Source organism: Anas acuta, chromosome 6 (assembly GCF_963932015.1).
Source record: "Anas acuta chromosome 6, bAnaAcu1.1, whole genome shotgun sequence".
NCBI classification, from domain to species: domain Eukaryota; kingdom Metazoa; phylum Chordata; class Aves; order Anseriformes; family Anatidae; genus Anas; species Anas acuta.
The window spans coordinates 35,599,701-35,615,981 of record NC_088984.1 but is presented as its reverse complement, the minus strand read 5'-3'; the positions used below and the strand labels follow the sequence as shown (position 1 = coordinate 35,615,981).

The 16,281-nt window shown below is 45.4% G+C and overlaps 1 protein-coding gene across 5 annotated transcripts in view; it reads right to left on the bottom strand.

Moving 5' to 3' along the window:
- The window catches only part of MFSD6 (major facilitator superfamily domain containing 6), a 38,566-nt gene that overhangs the window by 19,333 nt on the left and 2,952 nt on the right, over window positions 1-16,281 (bottom strand). Inside the window, exon 1 of one of the 5 annotated variants that reach the window (XM_068686511.1) lies at window positions 15,801-15,949. The exons of 1 other annotated variant lie outside the window; for it this stretch is intronic. The gene's annotated coding sequence lies outside the window, so the exon portion shown is untranslated. Of the gene's footprint in view, window positions 1-5,089; window positions 5,290-7,593; window positions 8,343-15,800; window positions 15,950-16,281 lie in introns of those variants that run through there. 3 more of the 5 variants (XM_068686509.1, XM_068686512.1, XM_068686507.1) reach the window with 3 other exon arrangements.

The following is a 16,281-nucleotide window of genomic DNA, read 5'->3' as shown; positions in this document are numbered from 1 at the left end:
TGCCAGCACATACACAGACTGTTTTTTTTTCTTCCAGTTGCTCTAAAAAGACTTCAGAGACAATTGGATTAAAAAAAAATAAAATTCAAGTGTCAAAAGACCGGATAAAGCCTTAATTAAGTTGTTTGAGCAGTCTAATGTGAAAATGCATTTTCTTGCTCTTACCTGCTACCATCAAAAGCCACCAAAGCCAGCAGCTATTTCGTTAGTTCCTGTAATTCTTGGTGAAGCCAGCCACTTCCACCTGACAGTTGGAAGGATTACGGGTTTTCTGCTCACATGCTTGCTCAATTTTGGCTTCAATATCCACAAAACAAGTCCTTCTAAGGAATAAATTAGATCTGTCATCATCTGCGCTTTTATTTTCTCTAAGCTTTGCCTTGCTCGGACAACCAAGACTCCAGAAGAGGTGCAGCTCAAGGGGATGGCGCAGAGGTGATGTTCCTATGTCCTGACAAAACCAGCAGACTCTCACCTGCTTGTAGGAACCTGCTTACTAGCTGTACCAGACCTTTACTTCTGCAAAATACATTTCCTCACCCCCACGACACAAGATCCAAGTCACATTTTAACCACTCGGACATCCAGACAGCTCGTTGCAAGCATGCATTCGAATTGTCCTAGTCTAAGCACAACAGCCGTACTCCATATCCCTAGGTATGAGCTAGGAGCCATCTGATTTCACACAAATTATAGCGGGAACATTGACAGCAATCTGTATTTCATCTGTTTTTAATTCAGCTTCCCTTCTGTGTTGGAATGGGACGTCAGTTTTTGAAGTTGCACGGATAGTGGCTGTACTAAAAATGGTGACGCTGCTCACCTCGTGGCCCCTTCTTCCCCTCCCTGGGACGTCTGTTGGCCACAGCACCCTTCTTCTTCTCACCTGTTGTGTGCAAGGATTAATTCAACACTTCTAGTACTCTGACTAGAACATCTTGAGTAAGAATGCTAGGAAAAGTGTATTTCATAATAATTTCAGTAAATATTTTCCCACCCTGAGAGTGTTTCATTGAATATTATTAATAACACAGAATATACTCTTCAGAAATATAACAGCACCAAGACTGGTAGGAGCCATATGGCTTTCTTTAATGTTTTGATCACTAGTTTGTTTGGAAGACAGTTTTTTGAAAGTGATTTTATTTAGCGATTTTTTAAAATCTAAAAATAAGCAACTGGAGATGAGAAAGCCAACCAAGTGGTATTGTCACTGAAAATCTACAGAAAACTTATTAATCTATGTGGCATTCCTTCTCCTGACCAAAAAAAAAAAAACACACAAAAAACAAGCCAGTCAGGGACTGAACGAGCAGCAAAATCAACCAGATGGCAAAACAATGTACTCTGAAGTAGGACTAGACAAATACCAGCTATTTTAACCAGGCTTCAAATACCGCATCTTCTCTTTGCAAAACCCTTTTCTGATCCACGAGACAGTAGGAGGACAGAAGACAGCACTACCAGCAAGTTTAAAACAACAGAGAGGAGGGCAGGCTGGGAAGATAAACAGGAGGATTTCGGCATGAAGATGAACTTTAACTCCTTCAAGGCACGACGGAGCATGGAGCTCGGGCCCAGGCCTGCTGAGCACTGCTGGTCCAGCTAGGCCGACTGCGTGTGCACCCAGCAAAGACCCTGGAAAATTGGGGGAATGCTTTTGAAATCTTCTTCCCTGAACTCAGGCAAGAGGTGTGAACACCCAAAGAGAGGCAAATGGGGCGAAACATCTGCCAGGACCTGAGAAAGTGCCAGCGATGGGAAGGGATGAGGTGGAGCAGCCTCCACCTGACGGAGGCACAAGCTGCTGTCTGCCCACAGCTCTGTGCTCCCGGACCACCACATGGAGCAGTGCCCAGTCTCTGCATTTTCATCATCCCATCCCCCCAGTGGTACAACAACTGCACAAAAGGCTTCAACACACGAAGAAGAGAACCACCCCATGCTGAAGCCCCATTTGAAGCCGTGCAGGAAGCTTGCGGCCGGCCCGGCGGCCTCAGGCCTTTCCCCACGAGATCACACGCGCTTCGAGCCCGGGTGTGTGTTTCTTTTCAGATAAAGGATGTGCGTGTTAACCACAAGACCATTCTTCCTTCAAGCTCTGCACAAATAGGCTTGTTTAGGTGAGCACTTGGGTCTCGTTCTCCTGACACAGGAAGGTGCCCTCCTGGGTTGCATCTACCCCTCCACCAAGCCCAAATCCTATTTCAACCCCCAAAACGTGTGAGGCGTCTTTCAACCCGTCACCCGCTGCCACAAGCTACGGCAGCGTGTCTGCAAACCTCCGAGCAACCGGTGACCTGAGGAACAGGGACAAAAAGCATTTGTCCTGACGACCTCAGTGCTGCTGCTGCGATGGGCATTGTAACGACTGCGAGGAGCCTCTTTGGCAGGCAGGCAGAAGACGACAAATACTCTGCATTTAGTTAAGTACCTTCTTGGCTTTCTTACCATTTTTGTTTCTTGAATTGATCATGTTTGCGTTGGCTCTCCCAGTTAAGAGGATTTCAAGACCAGGAAGGATAAAAAGTGAATCTAATCAAGACGACCAGACATTACAAGTGGAGCCAATCTTCCCAAAAAGTTGCGTGGAAAAAAAAAAACACAACTTCATACTGAGTCAAACAGTGCTAACCAACAGGTATCAGACTAGGGTAACAACTCCCTAAACTTCTCAGGGAAAATCCCATGGCACTTAGAGCTTTGCAGGATTAAAAACAAGGCATTAAAACCCCACTTGCAGGCCAACAGAAAGTTAGATTTGGGGTGGAAGAGTACAGCTCATTTTAAATACTTACTTCAGTATAAATATCCCATTTGTTAGGCTTTGGGAATTAAAGCGAAATGAAGACTCACCCAGCAAAACATCTAACAGCATCAAACTTTGGGTTTGGATGCATACTGAATTAAAAAACAAACAAACAAACAAACAAACAAAAAAAAAACAAGCAAGAAGACCACCCTGCAGTTCATCAGAACATAGTCGAACTGATCAAGAGTAGCCTTAATCTAGATTGTTAAGCACCTAGAAAGATGACTGTGCAGATTTACATTTACATAGTCTCTGGAAACATACTCCAAGAGCAGGATTCCAGAAGAGGAATCAGGAACTAATCCCTCAAGCAACACAGAGCTGTGATGGAGCAGCCTGGATCACTGATGCACTGCGGGGATAAAGCAAGGCCAGCCAACAAGGGATCACGTCTTACTTCGCTTTCAGACTTTCCCTGACTAGAAAGCTGAGTTTGTAGTGAACTTGGGCAATTCCACATCAAGTTTTCATACGAACATTTTAAAACAAATCTGATAAAAAGATTACATGTTTCTTATTTTAAACTAACACACACTGAAGGTTTACTCAGGTTACCAATTACTGTTTGATTCACAACAGGGCTGTGCTAGAAGTCAACTTAAAAGCTACCTGTCCTCCAAAGCAAGCTCACCTCTCCGTGCCCAGGCTGGAGCCCACCTATCACCCCGCATCTCCTCCTCAGCCCCACACCCTTTGCTGGTCCCAACTACAACACTTTAGGATCGAAGCTGTACCTGTGCAGCATCTCACAGTGCTAAGCCCTGCATCCAGCAGGCCTACAAGGCCTGTCTGTAAGGAGCATACATAATAGGCTGTGTTTGCCATTCCCAAGCAAGTTTTACCCCAGAGGAGTAGCCTGGTGCTGTCGCCTGTGCCCTTGCCAAGAAGAAGCACAGAGTGCACTGTTTGTGTAAGCGCGCTCAGCCTTTCTCTCACGTCCTTCATCTCCTCGTACATCGCGCCCCAAAGCTCCCCAGGGCACACCAGCCTCTGGGGAGCCCTGGAAAGGGCCGTCCCCAGCCCAGCCTGGCCACCTTGCTCTCAGTCATGAAGCCAGGAACAAGTCTCATTGTGGGAATTAACTCGGTGCTGGAAAACATATTTGTTGCAGGTCTGAAGCAAGACATCAGCATTTTAATGTTAACTCCCACAATTAGCGTTTCTAAGAATTGAAACCACTTTGTTCTGTAACACTTAATTCTTCAAATTGCTTTATTTTGCTTTGTTTGGCACGCACATACTTCAAATTTTGGTCTAAGTAAGTTTTTGTGCGCATAAAACCCCGCATTCTTTGACACGTCTAGTCAGTTAGATTGAGACTAAAGTATGTTTTATGCCAAGATTGGGTTTTTAATAGGTTTAATGCACTCGATAATAGGTCTGAAGTTGCTAAGTTGCTACAACAATGCTCGTGGTAACATCAGGGAAGATAACACTATCAGATCCTCAGCTGCTGCTGCAAAACCATTAAACTCGCATCCTGGGACTCCCGCGTTTTCCACTGACTACGTGCAGATGAAGCCAGGTAGAGCAGCAGATACCCCGTGCCGTATTAAAGGGTAATAAATGAGCATCAGCAGTGGCTACCCACATTATCAACAGCAGTAACTAGGGAGACACCAGTAACTGACTGGAACAAACTTAAATCAGTTCCTTCTGCAGCCAGGGCTGGGCCTGGGTGTTTTTGCCTGCAGGGACGAGCTGTGCAGCTTGCCAGGGAGGCTGAGCACAGGCCAGGGGAGGTGTGCTGGCAGCGGGCACCCAGAGCCCCAGCCCCAGGGGAGGACAGCCCCAGGCAGAGGCTGAGGGCGATGCCATTGAGGCTGCCCTGGCAGCAGCTACACGGGCGACCAGCCGCAGCTTCCTCACGTCAGCTCCTCGCGTCATCTCCTCCGGCTGCCGGTCGCACTCCACCTGCTCGGATATTATTTTCCCCCTAAAACCTGCTGCAGACCCTGAGTGCGCCCCTGCCACCCCAGACACCCCCTTTAGGAAGCAGACAGCGATCGCCCCGCGGGTCACCCGAGAAGGCGCTGGCTACACTCAAAGTTCCTTTGTCCACTCTTTATTTACCCCAACACCACAACACCACAGCCACCCTCCCCCAGCCCCGAGCAGCAGGGCTGGACCCCGCGTCCCCCCCATATCCTCCCGCATCCCCCCCAGCCTCCAGCATCCCCCCCAGCCTCCAGCATCCCCCCCCAGCCTCCCATCCCCGCTCCCCTCCACCCGCTGGGGGCCGGCAGGTCCCCGCGGCTCGGCCCGGCGCTGCCTCACCTCTCCGTGCGGCTGCGGGGGGCTGCGGGGCCGGCCCCATGCTGCTGCCCCTCCTCCTGCTGCTGCTGCGGGCGGCTCCGCGCTCCCCGGCCGGGCCCCGCCGAGCCCAGGCCCCGCCGCTGCCGGCGCCGCGCAGGGGCGCTGCGGGAGGGAGGAGCCGGGCCCCAACGCAACCCGCACGGGCACCGGCACCGCCCCGCCAGGTGCTTTGACGCTGTTTTTCGAAACGGAATAGACAAAATTACCTACAAACACCCGCCGGAAGCGAACATTGGTAGGTTTGGCTTGAAAAGGAGCCGGTGTCAGCTGACTGGGAGGCAGCCCATTTGTTCCTTAGGGCAGGGGAAAATAAAGCAAATACAGCACAACACAGCGTTTTCATAGGAAATCATCTGACATTGCTTGTTCAACATACGGATCTGATGTTTTCCAGTAACAGCAGAGGTAAAGTACCTGAGCCCATCTCAAGGAGCTGGAATTTTAATTTATAGTAAGGCTTTACTTGGTTTCTTTCATAAACCAGGGCTGTACTTTGAAATCAGGAATTTCTGGTTGGCACAAAATATTCCGCTGTCCTTCAGCGGCTTTTAACTCTGAGCCAAAATAGAAAAAGGAAAGATCATTTACATCAGTCAGATCAGAAAGATAAGTGGAAGGTGAGATCTGTGCTGCTAGGACCTGCCCCAGAGCACACATCAGAGGAGCCTTCCTTTCCATCAGGCCTTGAATATTTTGTGCAAAACATGAACAAAACGACTTCAGTCAATCCCCTGCTAGGAGGAGTGCATTAGGGTGACTACAGCACTCGCTTCCTCCTTCAGGAAGCTCTTCATCACCCCCCCGTTTGTGTGTATCCCTCCCCAGGTAAATCTGGGCAGAAGCTAAGTCATTACGAGGACCAAAATGGCTTTTTCCCTCCTCTTTCAAAGACCACAAGCAGCCCTAGTACCATTATATATCATCAGCAAACAGGAACTCTGACAGGGGAGCTGCGAGAGAGTCACAGAGTGAATCAGCAGATCGTGCCCAGCTCCAAGCACTGCTGCTGGCAGCTGAGCACAACACCTTCACTGCTAAGACAAGGAGCTCCCATCGCAGCTGTCCGGCAGGGCAGCAGAGGATCTCCCTCCTCAGGACTTTTGTCCCCGGAGAAGACCAAACGATTTCCAAAACTTAAACAAACAGCCACCCACCCATGCCCACGCACACACAGTTTATTCTAATAAAAGCTGGAAATATTGAGATAAGAACGCAAACTGGCTAGGGCAGACAGAAGAGTTAGAAATATGATACATGCACCCATCTCCTCTTCCCATTCATATGGCTAAAAACGGAGATGGCTCAAAGTATTTTTTTTTAACTGAACTGGTTTTGTGCTGTCTTTATTTCTAATCAGATACAGGAACAGCTCTACCATCTTATCTCCTTGATTAAATTCATGTCTTCTGCAAAGCAGCTCTGTAAATACAAACCATTACCAAGGCAGGCATTTGCACTTAATACATGCAAATGTGATTTTTGATGAAAGCCACTTGAGTGGCACAAGCAGTGAAATCACCTGTGGTGCTGAGGGACAAACTGCACCTAATTCAGGCTGAGGCCTCACATCTGTATGTAGAGCTGAATTTGCCTAATTACAAACAGGAGCAGTAAATGACAATTTTAACACAGAAGGGAGTCACTGTGCTAGCCGAGCTGTCTAAGCACTTTCTCCAAAAAGCAGATTGATCTTTTGTTTTGTATTTCATCCCAGGACCTCTAGCATAACTGACTGGTTAGTCTGCTTTAGTCTCTTGGTTAATATAACAGCATCTGAGCAATACAAGTAGTTGAACTCAGTGGCAAGGTCAAACATTTCCCCTGTTTCCCAAGGCGTGAAAACAAGGAGCAATTTATCGATGCCCTTCTCCAGTTCTGGAGGTGATATTCCTGGCTCTAAAGAACAAAGGACCTCAGTACTCAGTGACAGTGGAACTGCCAGGGATGTTGGTTACACTGAGATACAAAGCAGTATCTCTGATCACAAACGATTACAAAATAAACAGGACCTTTTTAGGCAAACGGAAGCATTCATCCGTTTTAAATATGGACAGGACAGGTAGACTATGTTGTCAGTCACGCCAAAAATAGATAAATAGGAGCTTTCATGTCCACTGATAACATTGTAGAATAATGTTTCAATTTTTCTACTCAGATTTATGGAAATAAAAAAAAATATTAGTTACATATAAGAAACCTTTTGGATGCTTTATTTATAGTGCCAGTAGTACAATCTAAGATAAAGACTTTGGGTAATGATACAAATTGTTTCTGAAATGTTGTACACAGCTACTTACCTGTTCCCTGCAATATCCTGATAATCTCAATGTCTTTAGGATAGGACTTTACAGGCTGTAGTATTCTCAGTGGAAAGCTTCAGAACATCTGTTTATTTCAGAGTCTGAAGTTGAAGACAAAAATAACACAAACAAGATCTCAGGAGATATTAATAGTCCCATACTTACCAAGCTCATTAATAAATTCATTGGATTCCTCCCCAGCAATGTTTCTTTTCCAAACCTGGAAACTAAATTGTTGACAGTGAAGAAAAACAACATATGTTTAGTTTTCAACAGAATGTTAATTTAGGTTTAAAGAACCTGATTCTGCAGCGTGCATTGGCCTAAACTTCTAAAAAAGCAACGGCGGGTGGAGATGCACTTCCAGCACAAGGTCCCACGTTAGCGACACGTCCTTGTGTTTGGCAGAGATGGAGTAGGTATGGCCAACGTCGACGCAGTTACCCTGATACGGCTGCTGTGAAACCCAGCCTGGTTTCAGGAAGCAGCTCTCCAAAACCGGAACGTAGCAGGGAAAAAGTTTGTCCCCTCCATTTAATGAGTTTTTTACAACCGTCACCAAATCGTCTTTCTCACAGTCACTCTCACGGAATTAGATAGGCAGGAGATAAGCAGGCGGACTTCAGCTCTATGTACAAGGCTGGAGGAATGCCACCGCCCCCAGCCAGCAGGTTTTGGTACACTTCTGCTCTCCCACAGGCAGGTTGGAAGTGTCAGGAGGATCTAAAAGACCTTACAAAAGTAGTCAGAAATGCTGCCTGATTCCACCTGGCCAGTCCCCACTGCTGCCCGAGCCCGGCTTCCTCTGCTGCGCTTAGCAAAGCATTTCAGACCTGGTGCTTCCACTCGTGGAGACGTCTGAAATCTCAATCCACATCTGCATGTTGCAGCCAACCTTTTACAGTATTTCCATTCTCTTTGTCTCTTGCAGATTGTGGTCTATTTATAACATCTCAGCTATTTCTAAACCTCAAGTAGACAGAAAATTGATGCGTCACTGCAAGGATATGCCTTTGAAATGGTTGGGTGGGGGAAGAAGAAAACACTGAAAAGTGACAAAAACCGAAAAATACTCTGTCTATGTAACAGTATTAACGTTTCTTACCTTTTTTTATGCCTTATCTCTTGACTTCCTAAACCAGCACATCAACTATGAATTTTAAGTAGCTACGCTTTTAAAAATCATTTACTAATTCCTTTTCTTCTTTCCCTTTTCTTCCCCCTGTTCTATTAATAGTTGAGAAAGGCTCTGATGCCTGCAGGGTTAGACGATTTTAGCTGCTTTTAGGATGTACAACCTACCTCTCCGGGGATTTGTTATATTGCTACAGTGTGCTGTTAACTGTTTATTACCAGAAGGCTCAAAAATAATGTCAAAGTACTTGTGAGGAACAGAGAAGTGCCAAAGTAAGAATCACAAAGTAAGACGGAACTCTATTTCAGTGTAACACGCAGATTTTTTTCACACAGAGAAATTGAGTAATGGATCCCATATGAACTCTAGGAAAAAACAAAAGAAAACAGAACAGGCTCCTCACTTCAAACCAAATGTAGAGGAACTGGAAAAGGTTCAGAGAAGGATGCTTTAAAGCCTGGGATGACTTTTCTGCCTGGAACAGGTGAGTAGCCTAGCAGTTACCAGTCAGGAAAAGTGGCAAATTAGTAGGGATATGGCAGATTTACAAAGCCACGAATTGGAGAAAACAGACAGGTCTATCTTCCTTCTCATCCCTGGATGAAGGTAAATCAGATGAAGCTAGTGGGAGGCAGGTCTGAAGCAGAACTGACAGGGACTACTACAAAGAGTGCAAGTACCATTAGCTCTGTAGGGTTTGTGTGTGTTTTAATTAGTATTCAGACGGTAGTGGTATAAACAATTAAACAACTACACTAAACAGCGTGGATGGCAATTGCAAACCAGCCCTCCTGATGCCTACAAACCCTTCAGACAGGACTCTTGGAAATAAAGACTGCTGATCTTGAAAATTCTCAGATCCGTGGGGCTATTTATAACTTCCTTTGGTGAAAATGAAAATGTGTACGGGCATAAATGTACATGATATAATGATTGCCTGTCTACCATGTAGGGCTCTTACTTTCTGAATTAATAATTTAAGCACCGACTATCATTTCAAATGGTAGTAATGGAGAATAATTTTAAAGACCTTAAACTGCAATGCGTTTTATAGCTCTGACTTCACAGCAGTAAATTTTAAGCAAATGCAATATCGTTAAAACAGAGCACAGTTTACAAAACCTGTATTATCTTACCCACCTTTAGATTTATTAGCTAAACAAAACTGGTAAACCTTTGGACTCTGTGCTGGGTGGAGGCAATCTTGCAATAACAGAGGCTGAACAAATACACACGGCTAATACATAAAGGGCTCAAAAGGAGGAAACAGGTATTGGGAGGCTGAATACTAATTAACTCAAGGAGAGAGACAGAAAGGGGATTAAACTACACTCGCAGAGTTGAACTTTCATTTTTCTACTTACTGGCCTAAAGTGTTTTAAAAATGTGGCTGAGCTCTGATTTAGTTATATTTTTTTTTAGTTCCCATTCTACATTTGAAATCCATGTGAAAGATTCTACCGCTGAGCTGCAGACAGACAAGAAAGGCGAAGGTTAAACAGCACGGGGTCGCCCAAAATCTTTGGCAAAAAGTCTCCAGGCATTTAGGATGAAGTGGCATCTCCTAGGGAGGATGCGTCCCTTCACCTTCCAGAAATACCTCCGCAGGCTCCTGGGAGATCTGCTTCTGTTTGTTATGACGCAGTGACAAGGTGACAATACTTTGCAGCAGTCATTGTGTAGTGAGTCATTAAGCTACCTACAGGCGTTATGACTACGATTATGAATAACCAACAAAATCAAATGAATTACTGTGAAACAAAGCCTTGCGCAAATATGCTACAAACCTCCTGACACTGCACGCTGGAGGACCTTAAAGGATCCTGGGCCTTTTACTCCTGCGAATACTAAGATTTTTTACTCTCCCAAAGTAAGGAATGTAGGAAATTCTCAGACAGATGGAAAATTTCCTCAGAAGAAAAGATAAATTAAATACTCCTGAGGAAGGGAGTGTTGCTAAGTACATTTTTACACAGCCCTTTGTCCTTTGTTACAAAAGATCTGTGTTTCCTTCTACAGAGGTGGGTGATGGCTGGTAGGTAACAGCATTATGGGCTTGTATATGAAGCAGGAGTCAAATTTTGTCAGAAAAAAAAAAAAAGCATGCATCTTTTCTTATGTATGTAGAAGATACTGTTTGGATTTCTGTTTAAAACAGTCTATGGAACAGCTTATTATTATTATCAAAGGGGAAATGAGTTCTGTGTGCTGCTTTGCAAAGCAACACAGAAATTCAAAGCATGTAGTATCTAATTCCTCATCCTCTGGAGTCCAGAATTCCAGCTTACCGTGCTATATGGCATTTTCTGATAACGTGCTGCAAACACTGATAAACCACACTTACTCTTTCGTTCAATAACTAGAGATGCTTTTCATGCAATGACAAGATGCCATCTGTAATCACTAATAGGAAGCACCTTATCGTTTCAACTATAAAGTGAATTCTGGTATTATAACAAGAACAGTAAAGGTTACTCTTTTCACTTTACAGACATAAAAACTAAAGCAGAATAGTGAAATGACTTGCTCACACCAAAATAATCAAGGTAACTTTCTTTACAGCTACAATGATTCTGTTAGCCCCCATGGCTGATTCATGTTAAGAGTCTGACTTCTAAGTTACATGAAATCAGGTGTTGGTTGTGACCATTTGGCTATTTCTTGTAGCTTAATTAAAACCTCCACGTAATACAATGACTTTTAAAAGCAAAACTGTCAGCTACAGACATACTTCTCAATGTCTGCCTCTTCTGACTAGCTAAAGAAGGTTGAAAATTGTGTGTTGCTACTGTAACTGCGATTATAAACAGCTGTACCTCCAAAATATGTCTGTCTCTTACTAGGAAGGAACTGGTTGATTGTGGCTGTTCCAAAAGGCTCCTGAGGTTTACAGGGATGCTAGCAGTGGCACAGAAGGAACATGCACAGCCCAAACGTGTTTCATGATTCTCCACCTCAGTCACGAGGAAAAAATATTTCCATTAGCATTTCATACTGAAAATGGATTCTTTTAAAATAATTTTTGAATTTATCTTTTTACATAATCTCTATCTTCGTAAATTGCCTAACTTTATCATAAAACAAACAAAAGATGTTTTTTCTTGACATTGGCCAGAATTGTCTTTCCAGTTTTACTTTTTTTTTTTTTTTTAAGGTCACAAGTGTCAATAAAATCACTTTCCAAAGTGTCTTAGATTTACCAGCTAATGTCCCGAGCTATCTCTACACGGTGCTACATCTCCTAGGCAGAAGTAGGGCCTCTAATTCAAGCAACAGATTTGCCTGCTTTCAGATCTTTGCGGGTCCCAGATTGCAACCCTGCTGTTAACTCCTGCAGTTAACCATGTAATAAAGCATCTTCTCACTCCCGGAGCCTGAAGAAGTGCTCTTAGCAACAGTTTTATAAGGTAGTGCCTGCCTATTTCTTGGCAGACAGAGGTGTGTCAAAGTATGACTAAATCACACTGTGTAGCGTGTTATTTCTGAAATAATTACATATTCCTATATACTGCTCTTAGCAGCATGAACCTCCGCTGCAGGTTGACTGCTGTCACAGTGAGAGAGAAGGAGGCTGCCCAGGTCTAGACAGGAGAACCAGAGGCATCACGAAAACCACGGGGGAGAGGGACGATGGAGATTGCCAAGAGGAACTAATGACCGTGTAATTCCCTGGGAGCAATTCAGATCCGCGGCGTGCCCTGCCGCGGCTGCCGCAGCTTTCTTCCGCGAGCAGCATTCCCCCAGGGAAGCGAACCCACCGAAGGAGGGCTCCAGGAGCCAGGCACTCCCTGTGTTGCTTTACAACAAACACACACGCTCCCTCCTGACTTGCTACGCATGCTTTCCATGAGGTTAATGATTACACACGGGTAGAGAAGTCTGGCAAACCGAGTTGCATTGAAGCCAGCATTTGCCCACAATTAATGGAGGCTGGTATTTTCTGTTTAAGAACAGAATACATCTGCAGTAATGAATGATAAATGCTTGCTTTTTAATAGTAAGCATATATCTGACCTCTTTTCCTCGTGATTTTTAAACTCTCTGCTCTGTCCTTTGCATTATTTGTGGCATTAAATGAAATATCTTCCCCCAGGCAATGCTCTTCAAAGGCATGATTTTATAAACACCATTAGCTACACTCCAGAACCAAGGAAAACGGAAAGAAGTTTGGAAAAACACCCTTAACATTGACTTTTAAAACAAAACGTAGAACTTGTCAAGTGAAAAATCAATACCTGTGCAAGGTGTCAGATGAGTAACGTGGCAAGGCTTAAATGCACAGACACCCACTTAAGAAGAAACACTCGCCGTCAGCCAAACTGCCCTGCTGAAGAGACTTGCTGTAATTTAGAGCAACAAACCCTTAAAATAAACATCTCCGTACTTATCAAACGTCCGGACTGTCAAAAAGCTACTAATTAGCATCAAATGCTCGCTCTTATGCTTAGTTCACTACGATTTTGAGTGGAACAGAGTGGGGTCACTACTTATTCCCCATGAGCCCTGAAAAGGCACGGTTGGGTACTGGATGCTGCGGGGCCAGATGCATGGCGTTCATGGGATAAAACAGGGAGCCAACAGGAACGTTACAAACAGGACCGAGCTCCTGAAATAGACCTTACATTATTCTAAATGCTTTTTTTTTTTTTTTTTTTTTAAACTTCTTGAATAATATCATTCCACCACAATAGATCATCCAAAGAAAATTCCAGGCTAACAGCAGTTGGCAAGATAAGCGTATAATCTGCATGTAAAATCTGATGCACATTCATTGATATAAAAGGTATGAACAGCACTACCTTTAAAGTTAACTGAACCAACGCTAAATGCAGGATAGAATTACAAGCGGGCCGATCGTACTTCCAAGCGCTCCCGACAAAGGAATTAGTGCAGTGTTTCAAAGTAAATCAGTCAAGTGACACCAACTTACTATTTGGAATATATTTCCCCCTCAGTGTGGGTATGTAATTCCAGTAGATTATAATTATGAGTTACATAAGATTCTGTGTAAAGTTATAAGGATATATTTAAAATATTAATCACTGAAGCCATTCAAAAATAAGGCTTTCAACAGATCAGGGTAATTAGTTCCATTAAGGCTCCATCCCCGTTGATACTTGTCTAGCTCTTGCAAGTCTCAGTCCATCAGCTGATCTTTCTGTTGTGTTACGTGCAAAGCTGTGCCAGGCTTAATCATAAATCCATTTGTTTCTGAGCTGATCAGTGGAAGGAGTTGTGCCTACATTTTGCTTTCCTACTCCAGGGTAAAATCTCCAGAGCTACCGAAAATGCTAGGCTGGGGTAGGGGGCCCCGAAGTCAGCGAGCCCAGTTCCCTACCGCATTGTACCCGTGCAGTCCCAGCCTGTGAAATGGATCTGGAAAACTGCTCTGTCTGTCCAGAAGACACGTTGCTTTTGTGCTCCAGCGTGTGCTCCATATCCACAGAGAAAGTTCCTTCATGGGGCCAAACCCACTCAGATATCAGGCTGAAGGTCTCTACACATTAGGAGCAAATTAAACGCCCTATCCAGGATTTTTGAAAAATCTCCTGGACTTCGAAAGTCAAATTTCTCAAAATTCATTAGGTTATTGCATCTCTGACTCATTACAGACCACATCCTAATGTGAGGTTCGACATCGGTAATGCATGTGGGATGTCCAATGCCGGTGAGAAACCCAGACAAAATAAACGCATGGGTAGAGTTCTTGATTGAGATGAATGCATGCAACTAAGTCAGAACAATTTGATTAGCATTGCACATTGTAAAACCTTTTCTTCCTAGGTAGACAGGTCAAACCGAGCCAGAACCTGAAGGCTGTTCTGTACCTGCAGTTCTCAGAGTCTATCAGAGAGATTTCTGAAGAAGCGGTGGTACCACTTCGTGCTCCATGCCACCAGTCTTGCAAGTTGTGTTTTCCTCTACTAGTTTCACTGCTATTTTCATGCAATACAAGCAAAGCACCTCAAATAACATCCTGTTAACATAAATAAGCTTGAATTTATTTTCTTATAGGAGCACAAATTTAGAGTAAATTCTGAATTAACTGATATTCTGGGATAGTGCTATTTCAAGAGGTCCAATAGGGGTGGTATTTGGAAATAGAGACCCACACGGTGAAAACCACATGCTCTTTTCTCTTCCTACATAGAAGCAGCTCTGACTCTCATCGAATCAGCCACGTACGCCAGGAGCAGAACCAGAGCCACGCTGACACAACGGGATGCCACACAAATACCACTTGCTACGCAGGCTCCTGGAGTCATGTAGGCAAGCTTCCCTGAGCGCTGGCTGCCGCCGTCCCATTGCTTGGACTACCATGGAGAAATAAACACTGCTTCATTCTTTCCAGACCTGGGAAAGTGAGCCTTAAGAACTAATTTACACCTAAAGACACCCTCAGCATTAAGTTATCCTTGGGGATTTTTTTTTCCCCGGTCTATGAGAAGTAACTGTCCTCCCAGCAGAAAATTCACTTTCCTCTGGCCCCATTCCCACACACACTCCCTACAGCTATTTCCACCCACGCTGCAGCTCTTTTTAACTGTGTTTAAAAAGCAGAGAGAGAGAGAGAGAGAAATGTGCTGCTGCTGCTGCTGCTCCTCCTCCTCAGGTGGGCGGGCTGGTGGCTGGTCAGTCTTCTGCAGCATTTCTCATCGCTGGATGCGTGGGAGGCCGGGAGCGGGAGTGGAAGGAAGGCACATCGAGGCGAGGGGGAGGCGAGCAGCCCCTGCCCACCTGCACACGTGTAATGACACGCAAGGAAAAACTATCGCCAGGCATCTGCGAGCCGAGCCCTCGCCAAGCTCTGAGCGTGGCAGGCACCCAACACCTTGGGTCTCAACACCAGACCCAGGGGCGCCCACCGCGTCTCCAGGCATTTCGCACCCGCTGGGAGGAACAGAGCGGCGGGGAGCGCAGGGGGAAGGGGAGAGGGTGTTCCTTGCAGTTATGGTTTGGTACGTGGGTGGTGGGTGGTTTGAGGGGAGGAGTGACAGATTGCTTGCGGCAGCAGGGAAGAAAGACGTAGGAGGGTGTTTGCCCAGGGTCCTGTCTAACCCAGAGGGGCCTGGTGGGTGGATGCAGCGAGCGGCGTGTCTGAGCGGGGCGGTGGGAGGGGAGGAACCCACTGGTGGCTGGACCTTGCCGTGGAGCCTCTCTGGGCTGCCAGCCACCCCCGCGCCACCCCCGGCGCCCTCAGAGGCCAGGGGAGAATGGAAAAAAGCGCTTCACTCACAGTTCCTTTATGGCTTGGCTTTCATCTGCTTCCAGACACTTCCCAACCAGCAAAACGCAGGCTAATTGGTAAAAAGAAATAATAATAATAAAAAAAAAGGGCTTCCCCCCCCCCAACCCTTTTGTTACAGGAGAAATGGAGCAGTGAACGCCACTCGCCGGGCGCTCATCCCAGAGCTCTGAGCCCAGCCGTGATGCGGACACGCTGGCCGACAAGCCTGACTCAACGCCCTGGGGAAGGCAGCCTCTTCCCAGGGAATTACTCACTTTACAGACAAAAGCAAAAAAAAAAAAAAAAGGCTTCTCCATATTACAGACATGTTTCCTGTGCTTCAGTCCTTCCCCGGCCTGGCTTATTTTTAGGGAGCGGAGAGACAGATTAGTTTTCCACTTAGTGTAAGTCACCTTCTACTATTGCTGAAGCCGACGGCAGGCTGCCCCTTGCAGACCTGAGCCTTTGGTACTCACTGCCCTTGCTGGGG